Below are 10754 nucleotides of genomic sequence, written 5' to 3' on the forward strand. Positions count from 1 at the left end.
GAGAGAGCGAGAGAGAGTGGGAGAGAGCGAGAGAGAGCGAGAGAGAGAGCGAGAGAGCGAGAGAGAGAGAGAGAGAGAGAGAGAGAGAGAGAGAGAGAGAGAGAGAGAGAGAGAGAGAGAGAGAGAGAGAGAGAGAGAGAGAGAGGGAGAGGGTAACAGTCAGTCAGATTAGGCTACAGGTAAAGAAATAACCTGGCTGTTGTTGACAAGCATGGACATATTCAGTTCATATCCATGTTATTAATATTTGATTCATTGATTGAAATTACGACCCCATCCTCAGTAGCCTATTCCAGCAGGCAACTGGGCAACAGAAGCACTTCCTACCTCAACATCGTCTTGCTATTCATGTTAAATAAATTAATCTGTCAATTTGAACTAAGCAAGCTGCTAAATCATTCAGTTTACATCTTGCCTACATGTTGCGCAGGCTACTGGAGGCTGTCTGAAATAAGATGTAGGCCTATCAGGGGCTATGTTTTGGCCTAGTTTTCAGGCCTTGTGGCGGGTTTTGAGTAGTCATTGGGCTAGAAAAAGTCATTGCATTAAATTACCTCACTGTTTGGATGTGTCTGTTACTTAATGTTTTATTTCTGAGAGATTATGAATAAAAGAGAACACTGTGTTAACCGCAACCAACATGCTGCATCTCTGTTTAGGGGTCAGTGCTCTAAAAGGAGTCTCTCTGGGGAGAGAGAGGAGGGGGGCCCTGCATCTAAAATGAGTCTCTCTGGGGAGAGAGAGGAGGGGGGCCCTGCCTCTAAAATGAGTCTCTTTGGGGAACATGACACCAAAACTAAGAGGTGAGCTGAAAATATTGTTTAAGAATTTATTTTCCAAAACGCTATATAGGAGATTAGATTTGAGATGTGATTTAAAACCATTGTTTAGTTGGAATGTAATGTTCGTATCCTATATATTTGACTGTGATATGTGGTTGTCGCACTTAGCTACCTTAAGATGAATGCATTTACAGATGCCATATCTTAATTTGACCCAGTTTCTCACAGCAGGAAAATAATCCGGTGGCAACAGCAAATGTGCATTTTTCGGTGGATTATAATTAAGGGATATTTTCTGAAGGGGTTCAGACATTTTTCATCAGGGAAATCAAGTCTGACATTTTAAAGTGGAAATTACCCACTTTAGACACCTTTATAAAGCCTTGTAGTGGTTTAATCATTTCTTTAAACAATAAAAGCTAATTGACCAACATTTCTGAAAATGGATATATAGCGTTTTGGAATGAAACTCTTCTTATGATCCCCCCATCTGAGCTCAGAGTAGATGAGAGATGTAATGTTTGTCTCTGTTGTGTTGAAGTCCAATCAAGCAGGAGAGACCAGCCTCCCCTGTACCCAGCTGTGTGTCCATGAAGAGTGACCAGTCTATGATGCAACCTCTAAAGTTTAGAGAGGGAGACTTTTCTACTGAACAAAGGTAAGAAGAACTCATGGGTCATGGTCAGTGAGTTAAACAACACTGTCTCTAGTCATTTCTCCTCTCCCATTTTCCCACTTCTTTTTACTGTTTTCATAATCCATAGGCTAAACCTTTTTTCCATTTTCATAGTCCTAAAACAATATTAAACTAACACAACATTCCCTCCCTGTGTGTGTGTGTGTTTGTGTGTGTGTGTGTGTGTGTGTGTGTGTGTGTGTGTGTGTGTGTGTGTGTGTGTGTGTGTGTGTGTGTGTGTGTGTGTGTGTGTGTGTGTACTCCCTGGATGAGGATATGTCATCTGATGTTTTGTCCCTAGAAACCAACAGGAGAGATCAGAGTCAGAGATTCTCAGTGGTCAGTCTTCCCAGAGTCATCAAACAGACCTGGCCTCCATATTCAGTGTATGTGGTCCTGTTATGTACATTTGTTTTTGTTTACCATAAGTAAAGTTGATCTGTCAATCATTCATTCATGTGTTAATGAGAAAGCATTTCTTCTCTTGCTTAACTTATTTACTTGATTTATTTCAGTTGCTTGAAGAGAATATTATGACATTTGTGAAGAACGAGCTGAAGATGTTCAAGAGGATTCTTAGTCCAGAACTCCCAGAAGGCTTTGAGAGTCAGAAGCAAGATAAGGAAGTGGTGGATGCTGAAGATGAGAAGCAGGAGAGCAGTGCCAGAGAGGGGGCTCTGAAGATCACACTGCACGTCCTGAGGGAAAATGAACCAGAAGGAGCTTGCTGACACACTGGAGAAAAGTAAGAGCTGTCTGCCTCATGTTGAATGCTGTTTTAGAACATTTAAAAGCTGTAGCTAAAGTACAGCTAAAGTAGCTGTGTAACTCAATGATATTGTAGCAGCCTTAACACAACACCTAGTGACCTCATCAAGTAGCAGAAAGAGAGAGAGAGAGAGAGAGAGAGAGAGAGAGAGAGAGAGAGAGAGAGAGAGAGAGAGAGAGAGAGAGAGAGAGAGAGAGAGAGAGAGAGAATACCAATAATAATATAATCAGTCACACCAGTCTGTAATGCATTATGAAAACATTTACACATTTATACAGTCCTTTATAACTTGGTAACAGTCCTACAATACTGTAGGCATTAAAACAGACGTAATATTAATATCCTCTGTTATTTCTTCATTCAGATGATCTTGCTGTGATTTGCCAACGTGAACTCAAATCTAATCTAAAGAAGAAGTTTCAATGTATTTGAGGGGATTGCTAAACAAGGAAACCCAACACTTCTCAATAAGATCTACACAGAGCTCTACATCACAGAGGGTGGAACAGGAGAGGTCAATAATGAACATGAGCTGAGACAGATTGAGACAACAACCAGGAAACAAGCAAGACCAGAGACTGCAATCAAATGTAACGACATCTTCAAACCCTTAACTGGACAAGACAAACTTATCAGAACTGTGCTGACAAAGGGAGTCGCTGGCATTGGAAAAACAGTCTCTGTGCAGAAGTTCATTCTGGACTGGGCTGAAGGAAAAGCAAATCAGGATGTCCAATTTATATTTTCATTCCCTTTTCGGGAGCTAAATTTGATGAAAATGGAAAAATACACTTTGATTGAACTTCTCAATCACTTCTCAAGGGAAACCAAACAATCAAGAATCTCCAACTACGACAAGTACAAAGTTCTGTTCATCTTTGATGGTCTGGATGAGTGCCGACTGTCCCTAGACTTCCAGAAGAACAAGATCTGTTGTGACGTCACAGAGTCAACCTCAGTGGATGTTCTGCTGACAAATCTCATCAAGGGAAATCTGCTTCCCTCTGCTCTCCTCTGGATAACTACCCGACCTGCAGCAGCCAATCAGATCCCTTCAGGGTGTGTTGACCAGGTGACAGATGTACGAGGGTTCAATGACCCACAGAAGGAGGAGTACTTCAGGAAGAGATTCAGTGATGAGGACCTGGCCAGCAGAATCATCTCACACATAAAGACATCAAGGAGCCTCCACATCATGTGCTACATTCCAGTCTTCTGTTGGATTTCTGCAATGGTCCTTGAACACATGCTGAAACATAAGAGAGAAGAAATGCCCAATACTCTGACTGAGATGTACTCACACCTTGTGGTGTTTCATACCAAACAGAAGAATGAAAAGTATCTTGGGAAAGAAGAGACAGGTCCACAATGGAATGAAGAGAGCATTATGTCACTGGGAAAACTGGCTTTTCAACAGCTTGTGAATGGCAATCTGATTTTCTATGAAGAAGACCTGAAAGAGGCTGGCATTGATGTCAATGAAGCCTCAGTGTACTCAGGATTGTGCACACAGATCTTTAAAGAGGAATGTGGGCTGTGCCAGGACAAGGTGTACTGCTTCGTGCATCTGAGCATTCAAGAGTTTCTGGCTGCTGTATATGTGTTCCTCTCATTCATCAACAACAATGACAATCTAATGGACAATCTGCAAACAAAGTCCAGTAACTTTTCCTCGCTGTTCAGAAACATGCTTGAAGTTTCTTTCTACAAGAGTGCTGTGGATAAAGCCTTACAAAGTGAGACAGGAAACCTGGACCTTTTCCTCCGCTTCCTTCTGGGCCTCTCACTGGAGTCCAATCAGAAGCACTTACGAGGTCTACTGAGAACAACAAGAATCAGCTCACAGAGCCAATGAAGAAACAGTGAAGTACATCAAGGAGAAGATCAGGGAGAATCCCTCTCCAGAGAGGTGCATCAATCTGTTCCACTGTCTGAATGAACTGAATGACCATTCTCTAGTGGAGGAGATCCAAAGCTTCCTTAGATCAGGAAGTCTCTCACAAGCCGAACTGTCACCTGCACAGTGGTCAGCTCTGGTCTTTGTGTTGCTGACTTCAGAAAAGGAGCTGGATGTGTTTGACCCGAAGAAATACTCCAGATCAGAGGAAGGTCTTCTGAGGCTGCTGCCAGTGGTCAAAGCCTCCAGAGCTGCTCTGTGAGTACATAAAATTACATTTAAGTACTAATCATCAGGAAGAAATATTCAGTTTAGAGAAAAATATATATTATAATATGTATACAATATATTATATTATATTGAAAAACTTACTGAATCAGTGCATTGGTGTTCACATTTGTATAACAATATGACCATGCAATTCTAGGAGACGGAAGATTAATCTATATGTTGTTTAAGAGAATAAACCAAATGCATCTGCCATTGTCCTTCTACACTACTAGTGTGTTTGTGAAATCATGATGATCTCTTTGCAGGCTGTCATTCTGTGGACTCACAGAGAAAGGCTGTGCTTCTCTGGTCTCAGCTCTGAAGTCAAACCCCTCACACCTGAGAGAGCTGGATCTGAGTAACAATGTCATGAAGGATTCAGGAGTGAAGCTGCTCTCTGCTGGACTGGGGAATCCCCACTGTAAACTGGAGACTCTGAGGTCAGTATTCCTGTAGTTGGTCAACAAGTGATAACTGTTCACCAGATCCACATGTGTTTACCAGGCACACATAGTCCACACCATATGTGTTTGGACAGTGAAGCTTACAGTTTTACATTTGGTGCTATGCTCCAGTATTTTGGATTTCTGATTGAATATTTCATTATAGAATGTCACCTTTTATTTGATGTTAATAATTGTTAATGGTGAGAGGTTAGCATGTTTTGTTGTAGCATCTGTAACTTTCTCACTCATTATTATTCATTATTCATTCATGATCTTTCTCAATAATGGCATCATTAGGATTCATTTAGTAGTGTTTAGAAACATGTTATCTACTCACAGAAAGAAAATTACTCACCACCAAAGAAGTGTGGTTTTAATATGATTTTACTCTTTACAGGCTGTCAGGTTGTCTATTCACAGAGGAAGGCTGTGCTTCTCTGGTCTCAGCTCTGAAGTCAAACCCCTCACACCTGAGAGAGCTGGATCTGAGTAACAATGACCTGAAGGATTCAGGAGTGAAGCTGCTCTCTGCTGGACTGGGGAATCCCCACTGTAAACTGAAGACTCTGAGGTCAGTATTCCTGTATCACTCAATGAACACACACTCATTGGACACACACACACACACTGGACACGGACACACACACACACACACACACACAAACACACACACACACACACACTGGACAAACATGTTGTCTACTGTTAATAATGATACATTAATTCATGTATATACAGTACCAGTCAAAAGTTTGGACACACCTACTCATTCAAGGGTTCGTCTTTATTTTTACTATTTTTTCCATTGTAGAATAATAGTGAAGACATTAAAACTATGAAATAACAAATATGGAATCATGTAGTAACCAAAAAAGTGTTAAACAAATGAAAATATATTTTATATTTGAAATTCTTCAAATAGCCACCCTTTGCCTTGATGACAGCTTTACACACTCTTGGCATTCTCTCAACCAGCTTCACCTGGAATGCTTTTCCAACAGTCTTGAAGGAGTTCCCACATATGCTGAGCACTTGTTGGCTGCTTTTTCCTTCACTCTGCCGTCTGACTGCGTCCCAAACCATCTCAATTGGGTTGAAGTCGGGTGATTATGGAGGCCAGGTCATCTGATGCAGCACTCAATCCCTCTCCTTACACAGTCTGGAAGTGTGTTGGGTCATTGTCCTGTTGAAAAACAAATGATAGTCCCACTAAGCCCAAACCAGATGGGATGGCGTATCGCTGCAGAATGCTGTGGTAGCCATGCTGGTTAAGTGTGCCTAGAATTCTAAATAAATCACAAAAAGTGTCACCAGCAAAGCACCCCCACACCATAACACCTCCTCCTCCATGCTTTACGGTGGGAACTAAACATACCGAGATCACCAAAGGACAAATGTCCACCGGTGTAATGTCCATTCCTCGTGATTCTTGGCCCAAGCAGGTCTCTTCTTATTATTGGTGTCCTTTAGTAGTGGTTTCTTTGCATCAATTCGACCATGAAGGCCTGATTCACACAGTCCCCTCTGTAAAGTTGATGTAGAGATGTGTCTGTGACTTGAACTCTGTGAAGAATTTATTTGGGCTGCAAATTCTGAGGCTGGTAACTCTGATGAACTTATCCTCTGCAGCAGAGATAACTTTGGGTCTTCCATTCCTGTGGCGGTCCTCATGAGAGCCAGTTTCATCATAGTGCTTGATATTTTTTGCAACTGCACTTGAAGAAACTTTAAAAGTTCTTGAAATGTTCCGTATTGACTGACCTTCATGTCTTAAAGTAATGATGGACTGTCATTTCTCTTTGCTTATTTGAGCTGTTCTTGCCATAATATGAACTTGGTCTTTTACCAAATAGGGCTATCTTCTGTATACCCCCCTATCTTGTCACAACACAACTGATTGGCTCAAACGCATTAAGAAGGAAAGAAATTCCACAAATTAACTTTTAAGAAGGAACACCTGTTAATTGAAATGCATTCCAGGTGACTACCTCATGAAGCTGGTTGAGAGAATGCCAAGAGTGTGCAAAGCTGTCATCAAGGCAAAGGGTGGCCATTTGAAGAATCTCAAATATAAAATATATTTGGATTAATTTAACACTTTTTTGGTTACTACATGATTCCATATGTGTTATTTCATTGTTTTGATGTCTTCATTATTATTCTACAATATAAAAAAATGTAAAAATAAAGAAAAACCCTTGAATGTGTAGGTGTGTCCAAAATTTTGACTGGTACTGTATATATACATATATGAATAGATATGGCAGGTTTCAGGACTCTGATGTATCTGAAATTGTTGAAAGAATATATTTTCAAAACCAAAGAATAGCAATGTGGTTTTAATATGATTTGACTCTTTACAGGCTGTCAAGCTGTCTAGTCACAGAGGAAGGCTGTGCTTCTCTGGTCTCAGCTCTGAAGTCAAACCCCTACACCTGAGAGAGCTGGATCTGAGTAACAATGACCTGAAGGATTCAGGAGTGAAGCTGCTCTCTGCTGGACTGGGGAATCCCCACTGTAAACTGGAGACTCTGAGGTCAGTATTCCTGTAGTTGGTCAACAAGTGATAACTGTTCACCAGATCCACATGTGTTTACCAGGCACACATAGTCCACACCATATGTGTTTGGACAGTGAAACTTACAGTTTTACATTTGGTGCTATACTCCAGCATTTTGGATTTGAGATACAAGGTTTCATATTAGGCAACAGTATATAATGTCACCTTTTATTTGAGGATATGTTCATACATACCTGTGTTACTGTTTAGAAATGAAATCACTTTATGTATCTAGTTCTCCCATTTGAAAAAGTCTTAATAATTTGGACAAATTCACTTATATTGTATTAAAGTAGTCATAAGTTTAGTATTTGGTCCCATATTCCTTACCTGCAGTGATTACATCAAGCTTGTGATTCTACAAACTTGTTGAATACATTTGCAGTTTGTTTTGGTTGTGTTTTGGATGATGTTTTTCCCAATAGAAACTGAATGGTGAATAATGTCCTGTCATTTTGGAGTCACTTCACTTGTATTGTCAGTAAGAATAGAAGATGTTTCTGAACACTTCTGCATTCATGTGGACGAAACCATGATTATGAATAATCATGAATGAATCGTGAATGATGATGAATGAGAAAGTTACAGAGGAACAAGGATCATACCCCCTCTGTTATTGGTAATGGTGAGAGGTTAGCATGTTTTGTTGTAGCCTCTGTAACTTTCTCACTCATTATTATTCATGATTCATTCATGATTTTTCTTAATCATGTCATCATCAGGATTAATTTAGTAGTGTTTAGAAACATGTTATCTACTCACTTAGACAGAAAATTACTCCAGACATCATCCACCATTCAGTTACTATTGGGCAAAACATAACCCAAAACACAACCAAAACAAACTGCAAATGCAACCAATGAGTTTACAACCAAATACTAAACTTTTGACTACTTTAATACACTATAAGTCAAATGGTCAGAATACTTATGACTTCTTCAAATGGGGGGACTAGATACATAAAGTGCTTTAATTTCTAAATGGTGAAACAGATATGTATTAAAATACCCTCAAATAAAAGGTGACATTATATACTGTCACCTCATATGAAACATTTGATCTCAAATCCAAAATGCTGGAGTATAGAGCCACATTTAAAATGTTAGCTTCACTGTCAAAATAGATATGGTGTGGACTGTATACTCAATACAATCTAAATCTGATACCTCACTGTCTGTCTTTTGACTGATACTGCTTTTTAAACTGGTCTGGTCAGTCTACTCAAATATTCGTACTATACATTTTACTCTCTACATGCAAATTATGATAATTTGCCATATCTAATAATTATACATTCATTCATTTATGAATAGATATGTTAAGTTTCAGGACACTGATATATCTGAAAATGTTGAAAAAATATACTGCCACTATTTTCACCACCAAAGAATAGCAGTGTGGTTTTAATATGATTTGACTCTTTGCAGGCTGTCAGGCTGTCTAGTCACTGAGGAAGGCTGTGCTTCTCTGAGGTCAAACCCCTCACACCTCAGAGAGCTGGACCTGAGCTACAATCACCCAGGAGACTCAGGAGTCAGACTGCTCTCTGCTGGACTGGAGGATCCACACTGCAGACTGGAGAAACTCAAGTATGTAGAGGGTTTATGTCAATGTTCATATCAGACATGTTGGAGTTATCAGGCTAGTTAAGACAAACATTCTGACCACCACTTGGTCTAAGTTATATAAAGACTGTGTGTGTGTGTGTGTGTGTGTCCAGTGTGTGTGTGTGTCCAGTGTGTGTGTGTGTGTGTGTGTGTGTGTGTGTCCAGTTTGTGTGTGTGTGGTGTGTGTGGTGTGTGTGTGTGTGTCCAGTGTGTGTGTGTGTTTGCGTGTGTGTGTGTGTGTGTGTCCAGTGTGTGTGTGTGTGTCCAGTGTGTGTGTGTGTGTGTGTGTGTGTGTGTGTGTGTGTGTGTGTGTGTGTGTGTGTGTGTGTGTGTGTGTGTGTGTGTGTGTCCAGTGTGTGTGTGTGTGTGTGTGTGTGTGTGTGTCAGTGTGTGTGTGTGTGTGTGTGTCCAGTGTGTGTGTGTGTGTGTGGGTCCAGTGTGTGTGTGTGTGTGTGTGTCCAGTGTGTGTGCGTCCAGTGTGTGTGTGTGTGTGTGTGTGTGTGTCCAGTGTGTGTGTGTGGGTCCAGTGTGTGTCCAGTGTGTGTGTGTGTCCAGTGTGTGTGTGTGTCCAGTGTGTTTGTGTGTGTGTGTGTCCAGTGTATGTTTGTTTGTGTGCACACACTGGACACACACACACACACTGGACCCACACACACACACTGGACACACACACACACACTGACACACACAACACACACTGGAACACACACACACACAGGACACACACACACACAATGGACACACACACACATACACACTGGACACACACAAACAGGACACACACACATACACACTGGACACACACACACACACACACTGGACACACACACACACTGGACACACACACTGGACACACACACAGGACACACACACACACACAATGGACACACAAACACACTGGACACACACAAACAGGACACACACACATACACACTGGACACACACACATACCACACACACACACACATTGGACACACAGACACACACACACTGGACACACACACAGACAAACATTCTTACCACCGCTTGTACAAAGTTATACGCACAAAGGACACACACATACACACACAAAGGAAACACACACACACACACACTGGACACACACACACACACACTGGACACACACAGACACTCACACTGGACACACTCACACTGGACACACACACACTTGGACAAAGTTATATGCTGTGTGTGAGTGTGAGTGTGAGTGTGTGTGTGTGTGTGTGTGTGTGTGTGTGTGTGTGTGTGTGTGTGTGTGTGTGTGTGTGTGTGTGTGTGTGTGTGTGTGTGTGTGTGTGTGTGAGTTCAGGTGTATCCCTCAATGACTGTCTGTTCTTCTGCTTACCGCTACAGTGTGGAACATGGTGGAGAGAACACAATGAAACCTGGACTTAGAAAATGTGAGTGTTGACTGCTGTGAAGAATATGACTAAGAATAAGTCTTAATTCAAGTGAAGTCAAAGTCAAAGACCACCATCATTACTTACTTGGTCATATTAAATATCAGCTGTAGTTCTACAGAAGCACAAATCAGGGACACCAAAGTTTACAAAGAGTTGCTTTGACAATGTGTGTCTGTGTGTGTGTGTGTGGCGCGTTCATGTTACTTTAAAAATGTGTGTGTGTCCAGCGTGTGTGTCCAGTGTGTGTGTGTGTGTGTGTGTGTTTGTCCTGTGTGTGTGTGTGTGTGTGTGTTCAGGATGTGTGTGTGTGTGTGGCGTGTTCATGTTACATTTGAAATGTGTGT

At 41.1% G+C, this 10754-nt stretch overlaps 1 long non-coding RNA gene across 2 annotated transcripts in view; it reads left to right on the plus strand.

Moving 5' to 3' along the window:
• Nucleotides 1-771: 771 nt before the first annotated feature.
• Nucleotides 772-10754, plus strand: part of LOC121557866 — a 25254-nt gene continuing 15271 nt past the window's right edge. Inside the window, exons 1-2 of one of the 2 annotated variants that reach the window (XR_006658642.1) lie at nucleotides 785-803; nucleotides 1324-1440. This is a non-coding gene — a long non-coding RNA (uncharacterized LOC121557866). Of the gene's footprint in view, nucleotides 804-1323; nucleotides 1441-10754 lie in introns of both variants that reach the window. The other variant, XR_005998424.2, reaches the window with a different exon arrangement.

The sequence above is a fragment of the Coregonus clupeaformis genome, unplaced genomic scaffold (assembly GCF_020615455.1).
Source record: "Coregonus clupeaformis isolate EN_2021a unplaced genomic scaffold, ASM2061545v1 scaf0404, whole genome shotgun sequence".
Taxonomy (NCBI): domain Eukaryota; kingdom Metazoa; phylum Chordata; class Actinopteri; order Salmoniformes; family Salmonidae; genus Coregonus; species Coregonus clupeaformis.